At 43.6% G+C, this 22,166-nt stretch overlaps 1 pseudogene; it reads right to left on the bottom strand.

Moving 5' to 3' along the window:
• Positions 1-16,516: 16,516 nt before the first annotated feature.
• The window catches only part of LOC106564586 (uncharacterized), a 34,165-nt pseudogene continuing 28,515 nt past the window's right edge, over positions 16,517-22,166 (bottom strand).

Here is a 22,166-nt window from a genome sequence, read left to right as displayed (position 1 = left end):
GGAGAGATGAGGATTCCAGTGCCACCACCCCGCTGGCTCGATGCTCTAGGGGTATGCGAGAACACGTGGGCAGACGAGGAGAGAGCAGTAGGAGTAGCAGTGTTATCTGTGGTAATCCATGTTTCCGTCAGCGCCAGGAAGTCTAGGGACTGGAGGGTAGCATAGGCTGAGATGAACTCAGCCTTGTTGGCCGTAGACCGGCAGTTCCAGAGGCTGCCGGAGACCTGGAACTCCACGTGGGTCGTGCGCGCTGGGACCACCAGGTTAGAGTGGCAGCGGCCACGCGGTGTGGAGCGTTTGTATGGTCTGTGCAGAGGGGAGAGAACAGGGATAGACAGACACATAGTTGACAGGCTACAGAAGAGGCTACACTAATGCAAAGGAGATTGGAATGACAAGTGGACTACACGTATCGAATGTTCAGAAAGTTAAGCTTACGTTGCAAAAATCTTATTGACTAAAATTACGAAAATGATACAGTAGTGCTGGCTGGTGGAGTAGGCTAGCTAGCAGTGGCTGCGTTGTTGACTTTGTTTGAAAGTGTAGCTGGCTAGGTAACCTCGATAGTTTCAGTACTACACCTTGTCATGAGCAACTTTGTAGCTAGCTAACATAACACTAATCAAGACGTTCCTTTGTAATGTATTTAGTTTCTACAATGCTGCTCGTCGGTAATAGTTGGCTGGGTTTGGAGAAAAAAAATAAAAATGGCGTCGCGGGGGACGGAAATAGCTGGCTAGCTAACCTCGATAATTACTAAACTACACAATTATCAAGCTATGACAAAGACAACTATGTAGCTAGCTAGCTAACACTGCACTAGTCAAATCGTTCCGTTGTAAAGTATTAGTATCTACAGCGCTGCTAGTCGGTAACGGTTGGCTAGCTAGCAGTGGGTTAATGATGACTAGGTGTGTTGACTAAGTCTGGCGTCGCGGCTGGCTAGCTAACCTCGATAATTACTCTAAAGTACACAATTATCTTAGATACAAGGACAGCAAAGACAACTAGGTAGCTGGCTAACTAACACTAACACTACACTAATCAAGTCATTCCGTTGTAATGTAATAGTTTCTACAGTGCTGCTAGTCGGTAGAAGTTGGCTGGTTGGCTAGCTAGCAGTGTTGACTAGCTAGCTAGCAGTGTAGACTACGTTAGGAGGATGAAGATAGCTAACCTCGATAATTACTCTAATTACTCTAAACTACACAATTATCTTTGATACAAAGACGGCTATGTAGCTAGCTAAGAAAAATTGCTCAGATCAAACAAATCAAACCGTTGTAATGTAGTGAAGTGTAATATTACCTGTGGAACGAAGCGTAGTGCGACTGCTCGCTCCAAACAGTAGAATGGTCTTACTGAAGAGCTCTCTGGAGTGATTAACTACGCTTCACCATCTGGCAGTCTGATGAACAAATATGGGTTTGGCGGATGCAAGGAGAACGCTACCTGCCTCAATGCATAATGCCAACTGTAAAGTTTGGTGGAGGAGGAATAATTGTCAGTGGCTGTTTTTCATGGTTCAGTCTAATGCCCCTTAGTTCCAGTGAAGGGAAATGTTAACGCTACAGCATACAATGACATTCCAGACGATTCTGTGCTTCCAACTTTGTGGCAACAGTTTGGGGAAGGCCCTTTCCTGTTTCAGCATGACAATGAGCAAAGCGAGGTCCATACAGAAATGGTTTGTCGAGATCGGTGTGAAGGAACTTGACTGGCAGAGACCTGACCTCAACCCCATTGGACACCTTTGGGATGAATTGGAACGCAGACTGCGAGCCAGGCCTAATTTCCCAAGATTAGTGCCCAACCTCACTAATGCTCTTGTGGCTGATTGGAAGCAAGTCCCAGCAGCAATGTTCCAACATCTAGAAAGCCTTCCCAGAAGAGTGGAGGCTGTTATAGCAGCAAAGAGGGGACCAAATCATATGCCCATGATTTTGGAATGAGATGTTCGACGAGCAGGTGTCCACATACTTTAGGTCATGTAGTGTATCTAAAGGACTGCATTATTAAGCAGACTTTCCAAACGTGGGTCTGTTGTAGACCCACTTCTTCTCTGCTTAACTCATGTCAAAATAAGAGTCCGCCAAATGTTATTCGTTGTTTGTCCACATATGGCGCATGTGCAGGACTTTTCAAATCAAATCAAATCAAATTGTATTTGTCACACACACATGGTTAGCAGATGTTAATGCGAGTGTAGCAAGTGCTTCTAGTTCCGACCATGCTGTAATATTTAGCAAGTAATCTAACCTAACAACTTTTATTTTGGTAAGCAGCTCCAAGGAGTTCCCGCAACCTTTTCTTGCCGTCTCTCCAACGCAAAGGAGGCTGGTGGGAGGAGCTATAGGAGGACAGGCAAATTGTAACTGCTGGAATGGAATCAATGGAGCGGAGTCAAACGTGATTGGAGTGAAAGGAGGTGTGAAAAGAAGAGAAGATGAAAGAAGAGAAGGTGAAGTGTGTTTCTCACAAATTCAGTGCATATGAAGGCCACCCGACACAGATTAACACAGATTAAAACACGGATTAAACCACGCGACTTGGAACATAACTCCGAAACAAAACATGTTAGTGCATGCATGTGCATGTGTGTATCGGTCTGCCTATCTGTTTGTGTGTTTGAGTCTGTGCACTTGTCTCTCTATATCTGTCTATGTCCCTGACTGTTCTCCAGTCTAAGGCCGTGTCACAGGGTGAGCCAGGAATGAGGTATGAAAAATAAGCCAGACACGGAGTGAACAAAATGAGATTGTATCGTTCAGCTGAGAAATCGACACTGGATAGAGACTGAAACAAGGCCTTACGTCCCTCTGGTATGGCAGGCTGCCTGGTCCAATCCCTCAGCCCAGTCCATCTATCCTCCATCACCAATACTACAAGGCCAGGGGGTGGCAGGGTGCCCGTTTGGGGTTACCATTCTAGTTTAGCTTGGTAGACATGTCTGCACAGCACAATCAATGGTACCCTTTTAGTATCTCTGGGTACTGGGTGAATGGATTATCCTTTACACTCCGTCCCTCTCTCTCTCTAATGGTCCAGCAGACACACAGATGTTCTGGGTCCACAGAATAACAGAGTACCTTGGCTTGGTTCCAGGCCGTGGGCCCTCTCCTCTCTCCATAAACTAGAAGACGGTGTCAACACCGAAGCGTGCGTTGCCCTCTCTCTCCTAAATGGTTTTACAATAACAGCAGTGGAATGGGACTTTAATGACTGGTCTTATGTCTCAATCAATATGATGGCAGAGAGGGGTTGTTAGTGGGTTTAACTGGACCATGGTGCTGACAGCTAACAAGGAGGAAAGGACTGTTGTGTTGATTGGGTAGAGAAAAACTCCCTCAAGCCTAAAGATACATTTGGAAGCGATGAGGCGGCAGGGTAGCCTAGTGGTTAGAGTGTTGGACTAGTGACCCAAAGGTTGAAAGTTCAAGTCACTGAGCTGACAAGGTACAAATCTGACTTTCTGCCCCTAAACAAGGCAGTTAACCCACTGTTCCTAGGCTGTCATTGAAAATAACAATTTGTTCTTAACTGACTTGCCTAGTTAAATAAAGGTAAAATAAAATAAGAGAGAGAGATATTTGTATGGTATAACAACTAGTTGTTTGAAGTTCATCATCCCGTTGCGAGTATGAAATGATATGTATTCTACACATTTGTACAGCATACTGTAGAGATGTATTTTTAATATTGTAGTCTTTAAAACATCATGCCAATGCAAACTATAATATTATGACATTGAACAGTGATGACATTCAATCACTTCCATAGTTGCATATGATATAAAATATTGGGTCATTAGGTATTGGCCTACTGTATCTCATATTGATCTATCTGGGGTTTGTGGACTGGAGCCAATTTACCGGAGAGTTTCTGTCTTGCAGTCTCTGCTCTATCTGACCCGTGACTCAGTGTGGATCGAACATGGAGCCAGAGAGGGATGGAGAGATAGATGGAGAGAGATGAAGTAGGAGGAAAATCAGTGGCAATGAGCTATATAACATTGATTATCTAATGCTTGTTTTATTTCTGTGAAATTGTAATTTTTACAATGTTAATGCTACCATTCCACAGATGTAATCCTGCTTGTACAAGAGAGAGTGGTACTTACATTGTCAACCAGTAGGTGGCAGTGTGAGATACTGCATCATGACTACCAGGTACCCCAGAGACTACCTGGTTCACTCAGAATACACTCAGATAAGCACATAATGTTGAGCTGAGGGAGGTTTCCACTCTAGATAGAATACATTGAGATAACGACATAATGTTGAGCTGAGGGAGGTTTCCACTCTAGATAGAATACATTGAGATAACTACATAATGTTGAGCTGAGGGAGGTTTCCACTCTAGATAGAATACATTGAGATAACTACATAATGTTGAGCTGAGGGAGGTTTCCACTCTAGATAGAATACATTGAGATAACTACATAATGTTGAGCTGAGGGAGGTTTCCACTCTAGATAGAATACATTGAGATAACTACATAATGTTGAGCTGAGGGAGGTTTCCACTCTAGATAGAATACATTGAGATAACTACATAATGTTGAGCTGAGGGAGGTTTCCACTCTAGATAGAATACATTGAGATAACTACATAATGTTGAGCTGAGGGAGGTTTCCACTCTAGATAGAATTCATTGAGATAACTGCATAATGTTGAGCTGAGGGAGGTTTCCACTCTAGATAGAATACATTGAGATAACTACATAATGTTGAGCTGAGGGAGGTCTCCACTCTAGATAGAATACATTGAGATAACTACATAATGTTGAGCTGAGGGAGGTTTCCACTCTAGATAGAATACATTGAGATAACTGCATAATGTTGAGCTGAGGGAGGTTTCCACTCTAGATAGAATACATTGAGATAACTACATAATGTTGAGCTGAGGGAGGTTTCCACTCTAGATAGAATACATTGAGATAACTGCATAATGTTGAGCTGAGGGAGGTTTCCACTCTAGATAGAATACATTGAGATAACTGCATAATGTTGAGCTGAGGGAGGTTTCCACTCTAGATAGAATACATTGAGATAACTACATAATGTTGAGCTGAGGGAGGTTTTCCACTCTAGATAGAATACATTGAGATTATTAAAAAGTCATGTGCACTCACTCTGTGTGCAGTAATACTGACTACCTCATCTCTGTATCCCAAACATACAATTATCGACCCTTAGTCGATCAGTGAATTTCAAACACAGATTCAACCACAAATACCTGGGAGGTTTTCCAAAGCCTTGCAAACAAGGACACCTATTGGATAGATGTGTTAAATGTATTAATTACACTTTGGACGGTGTATCAATACACACAGTTGCTACAAAGATACAGGCATTCTTCCTACCTCAGTCTCCATGAGGCCAATGGCTGTGATCAGAGAAAACTGAGGATGGATCAACAACATTGAAGTTACTCAACAATACTAACCTAATTGACAGAGTGAAAACAAGGAAGCCTGTACAGAATAAACATATCCCAAAACATGCATCCTGTTTGCAATAGTGGGCGCCAGGTAGTCTAGTGTTTAGATCCGTCCTACATGCGTTCCGATCGTTGTTGTTGTTGTTGATTCTTGTGAGATCTAGGTCAAAGGTAGGTCAGTATTCCTGAGACGAGACAATTCCATCTAGCCTGAGTTATGATGCTGGAATATCATGCTGTATGAGTTATAGTCTGACTGGAGGAGGACTGGAATATCATACTGTATGACTTATAGTCTGACTGGAGGAGGACTGGAGTATCATACTGTATGAGTTATAGTCTGACTGGAGGAGGACTGGAGTATCATACTGTATGAGTTATAGTCTGACTGGAGGAGGACTGGAGTATCATACTGTATGACTTATAGTCTGACTGGAGAAGGACTGAGGGGGCGAGCTGAGTTCATCAACTGTTTCTATGTTGATTGGATACAATCAGAGTCATTGCCATTCGCCACATACATCCGTAAACAAATAATTATCTAACCCAGGGTTTCCCAAACTCGGTCCTGGAGACCCACTGGGTGCACATTTTGGTTTCTGGTTTTAATCAAGCTTTGATTATTTGAATCAGCTGTGTAGTGCTTGGGCAAGAACTAAACGTGCAGCCAGGATAAAGTTTGTCTAACCTTGATCTAACCCACTCTCTCTCTCTCTCTCTGGTGATCTGGGATGTTGTCCACGTCTCAAATGGCAGCATGTAGTGAGCTCAATAAGTATTGGGACAGTGACACATTTGAGTTATTTTGGCTCTCAACTCCAGCACTTTGGATTTGAAATGATACAATGACCATGAGGTTAAGTGCAGACTGTCAGCTTTACATTTTAGGAATTTCCATCCCTATCTGGTGAATATTCTATTCTTATTTACAATACAAATTTCTCCAAAATGACACAATACAATATTTACCATTAATTTCTATTGGGCACAAAATCATCTGAAACGCAACCAAAACAAAGAGCAAATGCATCCAACAACTTTGAAGTGACACGCTTGATGTAATCAGTGGGTGCTAGGAATATGGGATGAAATACTAAACTGTTGACTACTTTAATACACAAGTGAATTTGTCCCAATACTTTTGGTCCCATGTGTACAAAAAGTGCTGTAATTTCTAAAAGGTTCACCCGATATGGATGAAAATACCCTCAAATTGAAGCTGACAGTCTGCACTTGAACCTCATAGTCATTGTATCGTTTCGAAGTGCTGGATTACAGCGACAAAATAACAAAAACGTGTCACTGTCCTAACACTTTTGGAGCTCACTGTATTCCCTGTATAGTGTAGTACTTTAGACCAAGGCCCCGTAGGGCTCTAGTCTACAGTAGTGCACTATGTAGGGAGCATTTAGGACACACACATAGTCTTCAATTCTTCTTCATCCTCCACTTTTCCCATATGCATTGCAGACACACACACACACACACACTCAATGGGGGCTAATTCCCGTGTTGCTGGCTTGTTGTTGCTTGTTATAAATCACAAGGCTTTAACTGAATTTATTTGGCCCTTGGGTGGTGTGTGTGCTGTATTTAAAATTTGACGTATTATGGATGAATGTCTATTTTTTATGCATTAATTCTGCATGGTTACAAGGTTAATTGTGTGCTGTTACAGGGTTAAAACTGAAAAAACTCAAAGGTTAACAGTTTAGGCGTTAATTCCGAGTGGTTAAGATCAGGGCATGATTTGGGGAAGGCTTAAATTACAAACAACACACTATTACCAAGTATCCTCAAGTATTCTCACGGTTTGCTAGAGCAATGTGAATTGCGGTGGTGCAGTGGTCTAAGCAGCGTGCTCTGGCTCCAAGCACCAAGGAAGACATATACTGATGTTCTGGGGACCTTGATCTAGTGATCAGGCTGGTGTGTGTGTGTGCACATTTGTGTGTGTGTGTGTGTGTGTGTATATATACTGTCAAAAAAATAAAGGGAACACTTAAACAACACATCCTAGATCTGAATGAAATAAATAATCTTATTAAATACTTTTTTCTTTACATAGTTGAATGTGCTGACAACAAAATCACACAAAAATAATCAATGGAAATCCAATTTATCAACCCATGGAGGTCTGGATTTGGAGTCACACTCAAAATTAAAGTGGAAAACCACACTACAGGCTGATCCAACTTTGATGTAATGTCCTTAAAACAAGTAAAAATGAGGCTCAGTAGTGTGTGTGGCCTCCACGTGCCTGTATGACCTCCCTACAACGCCTGGGCATGCTCCTGATGAGTTGGCGGATGGTCTCCTGAGGGATCTCCTCCCAGACCTGGACTAAAGCATCCGCCAACTCCTGAACAGTCTGTGGTGCAACGTGGCGTTGTTGGATGGAGCGAGACATGATGTCACAGATGTGCTCAATTGGATTCAGGTCTGGGCAACGTTGTGGGCCAGTCCATAGCATCAATGCCTTCCTCTTGCAGGAACTGCTGACACACTCCAGCCACATGAGGTCTAGCATTGTCTTGCATTAGGAGGAACCCAGGGCCAACCGCACCAGCATATGTTCTCACAAGGGGTCTGAGGATCTCATCTCGGTACCTAATGGCAGTCAGGCTATCTCTGGCGAGCACATGGAGGGCTGTGCGGCCCCCCAAAGAAATGCCACCCCACACCATGACTAACCCACCTCCAAACCGGTCATGCTGGAGGATGTTGCAGGCAGCAGAACGTTCTCCACGGTGTCTCCAGACTCTGTCACGTCTGTCACATGTGGTCAGTGTGAACCTGCTTTCATCTTTGAAGAGCACAGGCCGCCAGTGGCGAATTTGGCAATCTTGGTGTTCTCTGGCAAATGCCAAACGTCCTGCACGGTGTTGGGCTGTAAGCACAACCCCCACCTGTGGACGTCGGGCCCTCATACCACCCTCATGGAGTCTGTTTCTGACTGTTTGAGCAGACACATGCACATTTGTGGCCTGCTGGAGGTCATTTTGCAGGGCTCTGGCAGTGCTCCTCCTGCTCCTCCTTGCACAAAGGCGGAGGTAGCGGTCCTGCTGCTGGGTTGTTGCCCTCCTACGGCCTCCTCCACGTCTCCTGATGTACTGGCCTGTCTCCTGGTAGCGCCTCCATGCTCTGGACACTACGCTGACAGACTTTGCCTTCTTGCCACAGCTCGCATTGATGTGCCATCCTGGATGAGCTGCACTACCTGAGCCACTTGTGTGGGTTGTAGACTCCGTCTCATGCTACCACTAGAGTGAAAGCACCGCCAGCATTCAAAAGTGACCAAAACATCAGCCAGGAAGCATAGGAACTGAGAAGTGGTCTGTGGTCCCCACCTGCAGAACCACTCCTTTATTGGGGGTGTCTTGCTAATTGCCTATAATTTCCACCTGTTGTCTATTCCATTTGCACAACAGCATGTGAAATTTATTGTCAATCAGTGTTGCTTCCTAAGTGGACAGTTTGATTTCACAGAAGTGTGATTGACTTGGAGTTACATTGTGTTGTTTAAGTGTTCCTTTTATTTTTTTGAGCAGTATATATATATATATATATATATATATATATATATATATATATATATATTCATTGAGTCTACAAAACATTAAGAACACCTTCCCAATATTGAGTTGCAGTCCCTTTTTCCCTCAGAACAGCCTCAATACATCGTCACATGGACTCCACAAGCTGTCGAAAGCGTTCCACAGGGATGCTGGCGCTGTTGACTCCAATGCTTCCCACAGTTGTGTCAAGTTGGCTAGATGTCCTTTGGGTGGTGAACCATTCTTGATACACACGGGAAACTGTTGAGTGTGAAAAACCCAGCAGCGTTGCAGTTCTTGACACACTCAAACCGGTGCGCCTGGCACCTTCTACCATACCCCGTTCATTTCTTTGTTCTCTGAAGAAGGCTGAAGTACTGTATAGAGATCACAATACCAAGCAGTAACCTTACTGTCTGCACTCTCTACTGCTTTATAATGTCTACTATTTCTGTACAAGCTGTAATTCACCTCTCTCGCTCTCTCCCTCTCTCGCTCTCCCTTCTCTCTCTTTCCCCTCTCTCTTTTTTCTCTCTCTCTCTTGGTCTCTCGCCAACGCAATAATCAAGAAAACAGGGATAACTTTGGCCAAATCCACCGAGAGAAAGCATAAATTTGTCTAAGCCTTGGAAATCAAATACAGTTGTTTACATTCTCAATATCCACCAGTCTTGTTTCTAACCAGCTCAGGAAATACATCTATTCACGTGTGTATTGTTTGCGCAAATCGCCCACACAGCCTTTTTCTGAAAAGCATCAGAGGTAAACAAATGGATTGAAATATCATCTATATTGTAGCCTGTAGCTGGAAATGGCATTAGAAAAAGCGTACTATTTCAGACATGATTGTGTTATCAACCCTTCATTGTGGAATGTACAATATCTCTGTTTTGCTTTTCTCTGTTTCACTGTCAATCACTCTTTAGTCGTTGAACTGGAGTTGTATATACACGTACAGTACCAGTCAAAAGTTTAGACACACCTACTCATTCAAGGGCTTCTCTTTATTTTTACTATTTTATACATTGTAGAATAATAGTGAAGACATCAACACTGAAATAACACATGTATCATGTAGCAACCAAAACAAGTGTTAAACAAATCAAAATCTATTTCAGATTTTAGATTCTTCAAACGAGCCACCCTTTGACTTGATGACAGCTTTACACACTTTTGGCATTCTCTCAACAAGCGTTACCTGGAAGGCTTTTCCAACAGTCTTGAAGGAGTTCCCACATATGCTTAGCACTTGTTGGCTGCTTTTCCTTCACTCTGCGGTCCAACTCATCCCAAACCATCTCAATTGGGTTGAGGTTGGGTGATTGTGGGGGCCAGGTCATCTGATGCAGCACTCCATCACTCTAATTCTTGGTAAAATAGTCCTTACACAGCCTAGAGGTGTGTTGGGTCATTGTCCTGTTGAAAAACAAATGATAGTCCCACTACGCCTAAACCAGATGGGATGGTGTATCGCAGCAGAATGCTGTGGTAGCCATGCCAGTTAAGTGTGCCTTGAATTCTAAATAAATCCCAGACAATGTCACCAGCAAAGCACCCCCACACATCACACCTCCTCCTCCATGCTTCACGGTGGGAACCACACATCCGGAGATCATCGGTTAACCTACTCGACACGGCGGTTGGAACCAAAAATCACACCAAAGGACAGATTTCCACTGGTCTAATGTCCATTGCTCGTGTTTCTTGGCCCAAGCAAGTCTCTTCTTCTTTTTGGCATCCTTTAGTAGTGGTTTCTTTGCAACAATTCGACCATGAAGGCCTGATTCACAGGTGTGTCTCTGTCTGTTACTTGAACTTTGTGAAGCATTTATTTGGGCAGCAATCTGAGGCTGGTAACTCTAATTAACCTATCCTCCGCAGCAGAGGTAACTATGGGTCAACCTTTCCAGTGGCGGTCCTCATGATAGACAGTTTCATCACAGTGCTTAATGGTTTTTGTGACTGCACTTGAAGAAGCTTTCAAAGTTCTTGCATTTTTCCATATTGACTGACCTTTATGTCCTAAAGTAATGATGGACTGTTGTTTCTCTTTGCATATTTGAGCTGTTCTTGCCATAATATGAACTTGGTCTTTTGCCAAATAGGGCTATCCTCTGTATACCATCCCTACCTTGTCAAAACACAACTGATTGGCTCAAACGGATTAAGAAGGAAAGAAATTCCACAAATTAACTTTAAACAAGGCACCCCTGTTAATTGAAATGCATTCCAGGGGACTACCTCATGAAGCTGGTTGAGAGAAAGCCAAGAGTGTGCAAAGCTGTCATCAACGCAAAGGGTGGCTACTTTGAAGAATCTGTTTGTTTAACACTTTTTTGGTTACTACCTGATTCCATATGTGTTATTTCATAGTTTTGATGTCTTCACTATTATTATACAATGTAGACAATAGTAAAAATAAAGAAAAACCCTTGAATGAGTAGGTGTGTTCAAACGTTTGACTGGTGTTGTATGTACCAAGTCATCACACACACACGCACACACACACACTTGCATACAAAGGGCCTTTATGCACCTTATGTGTGTCGTCCATATCAAATCCATTCTCTCTGTCCTCCTCTCCACTCTCATGTTAGCTGTAATGTTTTCTGTACTCAATAGGAACTAAAGCTGTGAGCATCATATTGTCCACACACACACACACACACACACACACACACACACACACACACACACACACACACACACACACACACACACACACACACATCAGCCTGATCACTAGAAATCCTTTTCAGACTTTTGAAAAGTTGCTGAGAATGTCGATATATATGCCTTCCTCGGCATTCATATTAAAGATGAAAAATGATTGCCCAGCACTGGGCGTGTACTCATGATGCTTGGAGTCGCAGCGCACTGCTTAAAGCACTGTGCTGCGGCAGTTCACAATGTTCTAGCAAGCCGTGAGAATACTGTGAATACTGATGATATCTGACCACATTGTTTTTTATTATTTTGTTTTAAGGCCCAAATCACAGCCCTAACCTTAACCACTCGGAACGAACTCCAAAACTGTTAACCTTTGAGTTGTTTCTGTTTTAACCCTGCAACCACGCGGAATTGACCTTGTAACCATGCAGAATTAACCTTGTAACCACACGGAATTAACCCTGTAACCACATGGATTTAACCCTGTAACCATGCAGAATTAATGCGAAAAACAATATTAACAATATTAAAACCTCATAAAGATAGTGCAGCTCAGATTCCACCTCATTTTCTGGGCAGTGTGCACATAGCCTGTCTTCTCCTGAGAGCCAGGTCTGCCTACGGCAGACTTTCTCAATAGCAAGGCTATGCTCACTGAGTCTGTACATAGTCAAAGCTTTCCTTAATTTTGGGTCAGTCACAGTGGTCAGATATTCTGCCTCTGTGTACTCTCTGTTTAGGGCCAAATAGCATTCTAGTTTGCACTGTTTTTTGGTTAATTCTTTCCAATGTGTCAAGTAATTATCTTTTTGTTTTCTCATGATTTGGTTGGGTATAATTGTGTTGCTATCCTGGGGCTCTGTGGGGTCTGTTTGTGTTTGTGATTAGAGCCCCAGGACCAGCTTGCTTAGGGGACTCTTCTCCAGGTTCATCTCTCTGTAGGTGATAGCTTTGTTGTGGAAGGTTTGGGAATAGCTTCCTTTTAGGTGGTTGTAGAATTTAAAGGCTCTTTCTGGATTGTTATATTTAGCGGGATTCGGTCTAATTCTGCTCTGCATGCATTAATTGGTGTTTTACACTGAGGATAATTTTGCAGAATTTTGCATGCAGAGTCTCAATTTGGTGTTTGTCCCATTTTGTGAATTCTTGGTTGGTGAGCGGACCCCAGAACTCACAACCATAAAGGGCAATGGGTTCTATAACTGATTCAAGTATTTTTTAGCCAGACCCTAATTGGTATGTCGAATTTTATGTTCCTTTTGATGGTGTAGAAGGCCCTTCTTGCCTTGTCTCTCAGATCATTCACAGCTCTGTGGAAATTACCTGTGGCGCTGATATTTAGACCGAGGTATGTATCGTTTTTTTGTGTGCTCTAGGGCAACAGTGTTCAGATGGAATTTGTATTCGTGGTCCTGGCAACTGCACCTTTTTTGGAACACCCTTATTTTTGCACCCGATCATCAGCAAACAGTAAACATTTGACTTCAGATTCTAGTAGGGTGAGGCCGGGTGCTGCGGACTTTTGTAGTGCACTCGCCAATTCATTGATACTCTCTTTCACTCTGAACCAGAATTGATCAAGACAAACAAAGATCCATCCCCTCGACTTTGACAGTCAGAGCAGAGTAGTCTTGCAACCCAGGGGCAGAGAGGAACCCAAATAACCCAGCTAGGCATCCATGGAAATGAAAGTCAATGCAGGAGGAAAGAGATCTGTAGCCAGAGGTCATAGCTGTCCACCCTGGTTTGCTATCACATTCTACAGTCTTCCCACCCAACACCCACCCATTCCAACATGCACAAACAGGCCACACACACACAAACAATCATATATACACACATGCATACCCACACACACAGAAAGAAAACATCCTCTCCAAAATAGCCATTGGCAACATTGGTCGGGGGATTCCATTTCCTGAAATGCCATATTTGACTAGGACAATTGGTTTGTGCTAGTGTGTTGACTGTAAAATTTTGACTGGGGTGTCTGGGTAATAAACAACTATAACATAATCCCTGGGCACTTGGGAGACAGGTTAGCAAGCAAGCAGAGTAATGGATGTGTACAGTGTGATTGCTAATCAGAAACTAGCGGTAGCGGTTAGCGGAGGGGGGTAGCCTAGCCTAATTTAGTCCACTTAAACAGGTGCTAATCTAACCTAGCGGTAGCAGTTAACAGAGTAGGGTAGTTTAGCCTAATTTAGTCCACTTAAACAGGTGGTAATCTAACCTAGCAGTAGCACAGGTTGTTAGTTTAGCCTACTCCAATTATAATAACAAGTAGCCATACGGAGGAACAGACCTGAGGATGGGGGATTAAATGAACTGCTGGGATGCTATTTAAAGCCGCAGATGAGAAAATTGTAATTGACTTTCTCAGTGTCAGCTGAGCTAAAAATAGAGCCGCTTGTCTTTACACTTGTAGGCTACAGCAGCGGCTAGTTGTGCAACACTGGTAGAGAGAGGAGAGGATGCTGGTGGTTACATGTTTGAATTTAGAAAACACACAGAAAATAAAGAAATCAGCATTTACTCACTTTGATTGGATTCTAGCTACACTCAAACATGATAAAATAGTAAGGTATGTGTAATACAACCAGCCTTGTAGGCCTAACATGTCATTTTATCCTACCTTTTATAAAAAGTTGAAAAGAAAAAAAACGCATTCTGATTGATTCTGAAACCTTAAAATGTTAATTGTGTCACCTCCAAGTCCATAAATTACCACAATTCTGTCTAGGCCTACTCTATGAAAACATCCTACGGGTTAAAACACATTTTGTAATCATGCTATGAAGTAAACCAATAGTCATTAACATTCCCTCATTGCCTAATGCTCATCCACAGCAACCTGTTATCCTCCCTGATGCCCATACATCAGCCTGGGGCACTGAGGGGCAGAGGAGGGCATTTTTCAGCAACATGACTGACTGCTGCTCTCTCTCACTGCCCCCCAGGCACAAAGGTCAGCCTGCCATGTTGCAGCTAATATGGTATAGAAATAGACTGCTGTTTTTAAGTCGCACTGGTGCAGTCCTTAATGGCAGTCCTTGATGCCATTGTGACAGTAAGTCCTGTACAAACTTGGACCAAGGCGCAGAGAAACACAGTAGGCAGCAGTGAGGATAAATCCAGACCATTTACTGAGGCTTAAACAACACCACACACTAATCACTAAACAAAACAAGAAACCTCAGCAACCAGCCCAGTCCACAGAGGACCTAAATAGTCATACACCAGGTGAACCCAATAAGCCCAATCAGGCTCACCTGGACATAAGGGTGCCCTCCAGTGGCACCCTCAGGTAGTACACTCAACGGTGACCTCTGACCTGTGACAGGCAGTCCTTGATATGATTGTAGGTTGGGGTTTAGGTGACAGTATATTGTAGAACATGTGATCATGTCAAGATAGATGCGTGATTAGGTAATAAGGCCAAGATGTTGTTAGCTGTGACATGCATGATGATGAGTGATTACACTGTTGTGTTAAAACACGTGTTTATTGTGAGAATGGTGGATCCAGACAAACTGAACAGATTCAAAGAATCATCTGTTTTCAAAAGACATTGGACTTTCTGGTTGTTCAGAGACAGATACAAAAGGCTATAGAGAAAGGGGAAAAGGGATGGAGAGAGAAAGAGAGAGAATAGAGAAAGAACAGAGAGAGAGAGAGAGAGAGAGAGAGAGATGGTTTAACATGTAAAACTGTAGGGGTCGCAGCTGTCAGTACCGGCCGCAGGGAATGACGTCTCATCTCTCTCTCTTTCTCTCTCCCTCTTTCGCTCACTCGCTCTCTCTTTCTCTTTATCTCTCTCCTCTCTCTCCCCCTCTCTCTCTCTCTTCCCCCCCTCTCTCTCTCTTCCCCTCACTATATTCCCCTCTCTCTCTTCCTCTCCCTTTTATACTGTCTTTCTCTCCCCCTCCCTCCCTCTACCAGCTCTCTCCCCTCTCTCTCTCTCCCCCTCCATCCTCTTTTTCTCTTCTAAATCACATTATTTAGTCAGCATTATGTCTGAGTGAGCAAAATGAGAGCCTCACATTAATCCATTACTCATCTCTATAGCTACGCTTTCAGACAGACGATACCATATTTACCATACAGAGTCATATCCCTAATGGGACTTAATGTGACGTAGATTTCAACAAATTGAGGAATTATGAAAAGTAGGGAACGTTCATCGTTCATTTTCTTCTTTGGAATGAATGATCTTCGCAGTGTTTAGCCTGTCCTTAAGTTACGCAAAAGAACGGCAATTTAACTTCAATTTCAGTTTCAATTTGGCCTTAATGACATAACTATTATTACTTGGGTCTATGTGGGGAAAGAGCCTATAGGGATTTCTATATGTGAGCTGTTTTATTCATGGACTTTTATGTACGCAGTGTAAGTAATGTGTTGATGACGTACTCAATGCATACGTACTCATGTTTTTAAGTGTTGGTTGGATGAACATATGGTTGCTAAAGGTGAGTGACACATTCATGCTCCTCCTCTTCAAGACAAAGACAAAAAATGACCTAGAAAAGTCGATACACTTGTCAAGGATACAATAAAAGACCCAAACTCCAACTGTGAAAAACGATCACTATGTGAAACACCAGCCTATAAAAGTACACCTAAACACTATTAATCTATAAACTGTCCAGCCTAGACACTAGTGGTTGTGCTATTACAACTCATATCCGCTCTAGACTACTCAAACCCGGTAATTTGATCTTTTCTGGGCTTGCTGCCGTGTAGAAACCTCCATCCGCCACATTGAGGTGCAGTCCAGCCTCTTCAAACAGTTCCAACACTCAGCATTTTCCACCAAGCCTTGTAGCCAAATGACCACACCGTGGAGTCAAGACGGAGAGGAACCGTGAATACGTTCATCCAGCAGTGGGGGGAAGCTTTTACAGGCCATGTAGTAGAGCTCCGCCAAGTGGCGATCAATCATGGCCCACTCGGGACCTGCCCACGCCCCTCCGTCTACTTCTTCTGCCACGTCAACCCCAGCTCCCAGCAGCCCCGTCCCCATGGTGATATGTGGCGGCGCGGTTGGGGGTGGTTCATGACCCGCCAGTCGGCTGCGATTAGAGATTCCGATCCCCTATATAGTCATGAATATTTCCTGATTCACATCATTTATGTCTTTGGGCTTCTTTCACGTTTCTCTGTCCATTGAAGGTCGTTTCAGCTAAAATTGTGAGACAGCTAGCGGATACGCTAATGCCTCATTGGCATGGCTGCGTTAGCTAGCATATATACTAGTGAGCTTTACATTAGCATGGCTACGCTAGATAGCTTAACAGCTACAGTGTCTTAAACTGAAGCTGATGGGAGTGAGCAGCCATTGTTGTTTATGTTAATCTATTCCACACACATAGGCCTGTGTAATTGTGATGCTGTCAGCTAGACATGAGGTGAATTTTGTGCTCATTCAATCAAGAACGATTAGGCATGCATTACAGGTCTGTCGATCATGTGTGTTGTAACTTCCTGGTTGTGTTATGTATTCACTTTGTGTTGCTACGGCTTCCACGGGATGTGATGCGTTAACAGGGGTAGTGATGTAAAGGTTAGAGCCTCTGGCGGAGGGTGATGTCAAATGCCCGAGGAGATGTTTCTGAATAGAGAGAGAGAGAGAGAGAGAGAGAGAGAGAGGGTGAGAGAGAGAGAGAAAGAGGGTGAGAGAGAGAGAGAAAGAGAGGGTGAGAGAGGGAAAGAGGGTAAGAGAGAGAAAGAAAGGGAGAGAGAAAGAAAGAGGGTGAGAGAAAGAGTGAGAGAGAGAGAAAGAAAGGGAGAGAGGGTGAGAGAGAGAGGGTGAGAGAGGGTGAGAGAGAGAGGGTGAGAGAGAGAGGGTGAGAATGAGAGAAATAGAGAGAAAGAGAAAGAGAGAGACAGAGAGGGAGAGGGAGAGGGGATGAGTAAGAGTGAGAGTGAGCGAAAAGAGAGCCAACAACAGCACTTCCAGGGCCATGTGAAGTCGTGACTCAACTATGAGTATGAAGGCTACCCTGTCTGCATTTATATACAGTAGCTCTCTATTCCTTTTGCTATAGACTATGTCTTTTCTGTAGCCCCATTTTTACAGATATATAACGAGCTCAGATAGGATTTTATGACCTTCATCAAATCAATCTTAAAATAGCTTTTCCACATTATTTTGAAGGGGAAAATGGTATTGGTGCATCAATTTTTTTACTTTTAAATTCATTAATTATATACTATTGATTCTTGAAAAAGTTGTTGTTTAACTGCATATTGCCCCTTTAACACTGTGCACAATGTGGTCAACACTCCATTGCAGTACACAGTACAGTAGACGATACAGTACAGCATGTTTCAGTGCTTCACTGACTGATTGTGTTACTGGAGGGCTATCTGAGCTGACTCTTTGACGCTGATTCACACTCTACTGGGTTAAAGGATCTACACACAACAGATCAGAACAAGGCTGCTACCAGGACGTGATGTGTCCTCAAACCCTCAGAGTACTGTACAATGGGTGTGTCTCTGTTTGAGTATGCATGCGTGCCACTCGTATGAATTCCATGTGAATGTGTGTTTACATGTGGGTGACTCTCCTACTGTATGTCAGCCACACATTTACACTCAAACTCTCTCTCTCTCTCTCTCTCTCTCTCTCTCTCTCTCTCTTTCTCTCTCTCTCTCTCTCTCTCTCTCAATCTCTCTATCTATGTATATACAGTGGTTCTGTACATATACATATATATATATCGCTCTCTTCTCTCCTCTGTCTCTCTCAAAGACACACAATACACATCCTTTACCTCACGCACAGACCTAAATCCCTATAGTGAATCACATTAAAGACAGTGCTTTATTCTTTATTCTTACGTTATGAACCCATTGGTGAGATAACATGTGATTAACCTGTTCATATCTCTCTACTATCAGACAAGCTCTAAGAAGAGCCCTCATCCGCTGAGATTCCCAGCCCATTTTAAGGCTGTCCCAAATGGCACCCTATTCCTTATTTAGTGCACTAATTTTGACCGGGGCCCATAGGGTTCTGGTCAAAAGTAGTGCACTGCATGGGGGATAGGGTGCCTTTCCGGACGTAGTCTGGACTATTGTAATGGATGAACTGCTTAGACAGACAGAGGAGATCTCTGGAGACACAGGGAGAGACGGTGAGGGCCCTATTTGAGTGCTTTGATTTAAAAAAAAATTCTGATCCATGAATCTAATTCTGATCTTCTGCTGTCTGGGAGAGGAGAGTGGGCGAGAGGGAGGGAGAGTGTAGGTGAGAAGGAGAAGAGAGAGAGAGAGAAAGTTTGGGGCAGTCGAAAGCAGGGAGAGAGAGAGAAGGGGAGAGAGAGGGAGAGCGAGAGAGAGAAGGTGGGGCAGTGGGAGGAAGGGACCGAGAGAGAGAGAGAGAGAGAGAGAGAGAGAGAGAAGGTGTGTCGGTGGTAGGCAGGGGGGGAGAGAGAATGATAGACAGATAGAGGGGAGGATCCGAGGATAGAAATAGAGAGGGATGAGAGACAGAAACTGATTGACAGAGAGAGAAAAACTGATGAGAGAGAGAGAGATACACACAGGAGAGAATTAGAGACTGATTGATTAACAGAGAAAGAGAAAGAAAACCAATGAGCGAGGAAGAGAGAAAAAGAATGAGGGAGAGAAACAGAGCGAGAAAGAGACGGAGATAATTTATGGAGACTATGCCCCAGATGTACATTAGAGGGTCATAAGGAATGGATGGTCCCTGGCTATAAGACACCAGTCTGCTAGTCTGCTCTGCTCTGCCTGGCTGGCTGATTGAGCTGTGATCACCCTGCCTATAGACTGTCTCCAGCTGCCTAACGACACCAACCTGGACAGACAAGACGACAGCCATAGTCGTACATTTTGGATTTAGAAGCAGGAAGTTACCACCTATTCTCTGAGTGTGTCCCTCGATAACTCAATCTCTCTCTCTCTCTCTCTCTCTCTCTTTCTTTCTATCGACCTGTCATTCTCTCTCTCTCTCTCTCTCTCTCTCTCTCTCTCTCTCTCTCTCTCTGTGGCACTAAAACCGAAGGTCTTCATCACTCTATCTAATTCCCCTCCTCCTGCTCATCCTCCTCCTTCTTCTCTTCCTGCCGTTAAAATGTGACATTCGACTGATAGCCTGAGCCAGGTGTCCTCTCCTCTTCTCCTCTCCATCGTCATCACTCATACAGCACAGCGCCACAGTGTTTGTACCTGCAAAAGGTTGGCTATAATTAGCCACCCACTGCTAATGCTAACCTTCCTATATATCCACTAACCAGATCCCCTATCCAGAGGACAGGAGGTTGTAAAAGACAACACAATACATTTTGTTCTTATTTGTGAAGGGGGAAACACTCGGCCTCTACGATTATACAGTAAAGAACAGCGTAGTGCAGAAGGTCGTGTACGTGTTGTTTACTCCCTATTCAGGTAGCATTGTAAGCTAGCTAGGCTTAGTTCCAGTACATGTGATGAGGAGAGGACAGAAGGTTGTGTACCAGTCACTGTGCTATCCCCACTCTGTCTGTCTCTTGTTTTATTTCTATAATATGTGTCTTGGCCTTGATCCAGACCGGGGGGAGGTGCAGCGATAATGCGATTACGAGACGCTCCAAATCTCATTGGCTGTTACCTGCAGCGCCGGTCCGGGGGACATAAATTGATGAAGCCATGAGTGTGACAGTGTGTGTGGGTTGGGGAGGCTTTGTGGGTATCCATTGTTCCTACTTATTTCAGTGGAGTGGCACTTTTCATTCCACAAAGCAATCCGTCACTAGTAGTTGAACATGACCATGTTAAGCATGATGATGGTGTTTTTACTATATCACAACTCATCATGATTCGGTCTCACCGTGAGTCCTAAAATAACGTTAAGACTTAGCTTCATAACTTCAGTGAGTGAGTTATTGATTGTGTGTGCACGTGTGTGTGCACGCATGTGTGTTTGTATGTGTGTGCGTACCTTCGTACATGTGTACTGTATCTATCCATATAAGGGTGTGTGTGTTTGCGTGTGTGTGTATGTGCGTGCGTGCGTGTGTATGTATGTATCCACATGAGCGTGTGTGCATTTGTGTGTGTATGTGTGTGTGTATGTTTGCTCGCGTGTGTGTTTGAGCTTTTGGCATGTGTGTGTGTGTGTGTGTGTGTCCATGTGTGTGTGTGTCTGTGTGTGTGAAGTAAACACAAGATCTGCCAAAACCAATCACTTGATCCCTAAGATCCCCATCCATTCACTGACCCTGACACTGGGGCTTTGACGGAAAAGGAAGCTGACATTTTTATTTCCATCTGGGCAGAAGGAAGTGGTGGGTAAAGTGCAGGATACATCTACACTTCTCAGAGGAAGGGAGATGTGTCAGGACTCATTGGTGGACCCTGCCACTTGACAAATGCACAACGTTTCCCCTTGTTTAAGGAGGGGAGGGGAGGGAGCGAGAGAGAGGGTGAGAGGGAGAAAGGGAGAGGGAAGGAGAGAGAGAGGTTGTGGGTACATTTGACCTTCATCCTATAGACGTGTTACTCACATGTTCTCAGTAGCTGACATTTACATTTTCATCAAACTCAGGACAGTTTGTAAATGTAGCGGTCATGCTGGTTTATGTGTGTGTCTCATGTCCACTGGTCGACATATAAAATATATGGGCTGCTCATCCATGCCATTGGAAATGTATGAGCGTATGATCAGAAATATATGAGAAATGTGTGAGGGAATATTCTTATCGGAGCTTTGTGCTTTGAACATGGGTTCCAATGCAGGAATTTGAATCCGATATATTTTCTGGCTTGATATTGTATGTTACTCTATGGTACAATAACCAACTGCAGGGATCCATACTAGCTGCAACTGAAACGTTCATTTCAACAGCAGTAAATAGCTGCCATTTCAGTCGATGCTACCAGTTACGCTCACCTAGTTTGTCAAAATTAGGAAAAATATTGCTAAATCGTTGAGGGAGGTGCTGACTGCGCCTTTCTCTGTCAGAAGAAACATGGAAGGGAAAGCAGTTGTTGGGGTTTTGTTGGATTCATTTCTAATTGACCACGACTCCGTTTCTTTCATTGGCCGGCGTTGTCCACTCCTGCCTGGCTACCAGAGCCCAGGCCAGTATTTCTGCCTCCGCTATACGACCCTGCTACTTCAAAACACCATTTGTTTTGTGGTCATCCATTTTGTACGAGTCAGTCCACTCTCTCTCTCTCTCTCTCTCTCTCTCTCTCTCTCGTGCCCACAGGGGAGAAAATCAATATGGCCTCAGTAGACTCAGTAGACCTCTCTGTTCTGTGGGTTGGATGAACAGACTGGACACTGGAGGCTGTTTCTGACCCATTTCTCTTTCTACTGACCAGAGTGGGAGAGTCAGGATTGGGGTCAGTTCTGTTTCAATTCAGTCAATTTGAGAAAATGTAAATGTATGTGAAGTAATGTGAATTTTTATGAATTTAAAAATGTCAATTTTTTTCATATATTTTTTAAACGGAGTTGTGTAGTCAAAAAATAGATTTAC

This window comes from Salmo salar, chromosome ssa12 (genome assembly GCF_905237065.1).
Source record: "Salmo salar chromosome ssa12, Ssal_v3.1, whole genome shotgun sequence".
Taxonomy (NCBI): Eukaryota; Metazoa; Chordata; class Actinopteri; order Salmoniformes; family Salmonidae; genus Salmo; species Salmo salar.
Note: the sequence above shows the minus strand (reverse complement) of the source record. Positions and strands in the feature narration are given on the sequence as shown.